This window comes from Vulpes vulpes, chromosome 8 (genome assembly GCF_048418805.1).
Source record: "Vulpes vulpes isolate BD-2025 chromosome 8, VulVul3, whole genome shotgun sequence".
In the NCBI taxonomy this organism is placed as follows: domain Eukaryota; kingdom Metazoa; phylum Chordata; class Mammalia; order Carnivora; family Canidae; genus Vulpes; species Vulpes vulpes.
The window spans coordinates 97,304,367-97,306,890 of record NC_132787.1 but is presented as its reverse complement, the minus strand read 5'-3'; positions in this window follow the sequence as shown (position 1 = coordinate 97,306,890).

The following is a 2,524-nucleotide window of genomic DNA, read 5'->3' as shown; positions in this document are numbered from 1 at the left end:
TGTAACTAGATATAAAATGTAACCAGAGAGGACTGGCATCTCACTCCCTGTCCAGCAGCCTGATTTGAGAGCCTCTCTGATGTGGCCTCTCCAACCTCAGTGCAGTGAAGTAGGAAGGAAAGTTGGGACCAGTCAGAAAGAAAGAAACTGAGACCATTTTCTGAATGTCCTCTAGCCCTAGGGAGCCGAGAGAGCATCCAAACATATCCTATATCCTTGAGGGAGGACTGAAAAGGGGCATTATTGGCAGTGATGGCATGGGTGGGACAAACCCGGACACCAGCAGGAGAGACAGAGGTCAGTGTCACTGTACCTGAGGTAAATCTCATTAGTGACCACAAAAGTCAAGGACAACTATGCCAGCCCCTTGCCATCCAAAAACACTTTGATATCACTCTGGGCTTACAAAGGATGTGGGAAAGAACAGAGTGACTGGACTTCAATTTAGACCTGCCTAGAAATGACTAAAGTTCCTGCTATTGGGCAGAAAGGGTCTCAAGGGAGTCAGTGTTTGGTTCCAGAAACTTTGAGAATGTCATAGTTTTGCACACCTGCATTTCTACCAGAGATACATGCGGCAGGTGATAGGCTGGGAAGGATGAAGACCACTGTGGGACACTGAGCCAGCACAGGAATGCCAGATCCATTTCAGAAGCTGGGTCTGTCTTCAAAGGGTTTTGACTCGCCGACCTCTGGCTGGCCTACGCCTTCTCCTCAGACACACCAGACAGACGAGTAAACACAGATCACAAGTGGACCACATGTTCCTATTCTTCTTCCAAGTGCTTTGTGGCTGTGGGCCTCCCCCACTCCAGACTTTTCATCTAGGTCTTCCTGACTGATGCTCAGGCTCCACAGAAGCCCCCCTCCTCCTTCTTGCAGCCAGACAATGGCTCAGAAGACAGCGATCCCATTTATGGGGGCTTCCCTATTGGCAAAAATCTATACCCATAGCTTCTCTCATATTCATGGTCTACAGTGCCCGAAACCTTGACTTTACTCATTGCTTTCAACAAATCATTTTCTTTGCTGGTATATCCCTTTAAATGCTGACGTTCCCAGGTAGAGGCCCTGCTAAGTTCCTAACACTTCACTATGAAGATATTCTTATATTCTTTCCCTCTGTGACATGGGTGACCTAGAGATGCAGAAAGACAGTGAAGTTAGGAAGAAGGTGAGGACCCAGAAAGGGGGAAAGTGGGTCCAGAACAGGAAGTTTGGAGGAGCCAGAAGGAACTTTGCCCATCATATTTCTTGAGGATACACCCAAGTGTGCAGTGAACTGCCTCTGTAGGTGCTAGAAGAAATGAAGTCCAGGTCAGCGACCAGGCTGCCTGATGGAGGACGGAGGATGAGAATGTGAACACAGATGCTTTCTGATACACCTGTATCCTGTGGTTCCAAGTCAGCCAAACTATGCATCCACTGTTTTAGAATGGTAGTCCAGAAATCTCCATTCCATCATTGATTTTCTTAGCATTCAACTCTTAGCTGAAGCTTAAATTCTTTTGCAAGTAAGGAAATGACTCCCTTAAACCAGCATAGCACAGAAGCTAGTAGGGAATTTTGTAACTATCTTATCTGGTCCTTTTCTGCACCACAATGTAATAAAGGCAGCAAGGCCCAGTTTGAGCCTCCAGAAATTCACTTTCGATTTTTACTTTAGTTGGAGAAAGAGTGGGTGAGGAGAATGAAGTTGATCTCTGAAAAATCCATAGAAGCTGCATCAGACGCACTGTGGGAACATGCGGCTGCTCACAGGAGTGCCCCTGGGGCTGAGAGTAGCTGTGGGAGAAAGCTCAGCCACCTTCTTGAGAACATCCTTGGAGACCATTTCAATTCTCCTTTCACACCTGGCATGTATTTATGCGGTACCAGAAAAGGGATTTTTACTTTTAAATTATGCATGTGGATTTGCACCTTTATTCTATCAGAATCAAACTAAATGTTACTCCACAACACTCCATATAAAGTTAATGATAAAACGTGACTAGAGCTCTTTCCTGAAATATGACATTCTTCAGGGACCCTAAAAGTATTAAAGGGACTGGATGCCAGGGCCAAATCATACCCCTGGAGTCACATAGAAGTTCCACAAGAACTTGTATACCAGTGACATATATATTCCTTGGTTTCTGTGAATTCAATCAGAAGGTTTATATGCAAAGCCCCTGAAAAACCAGAGTATCACGGCCTGGGGTCCAGAAGTTGGCCAGGTCTGGGCAGAGCAGTCCATAGCCACACTTGACTGCAAAGAACTGATGCTGGACAAAGTTGAGAGAAAACTTAAAGATTTAAATTAAAAAGGAAGTTAAAATTCCACCACTATAATTCCAAAGTGTGGTAAAATTTAGGAAATTAGAAAATCTATTTTGTGTTGAACTCAATGAGTATTTTTATTTTTTAATTTTTTTAAAGATTTTATTTATTTTTTCATGAGAGACACAGAGAGAGAGAGGTAGAGACGTAGTCAGAGGGAGAAGCAGGCTCCAGGCAGAAGCCCAATGCGGGACTCCATCCTGGG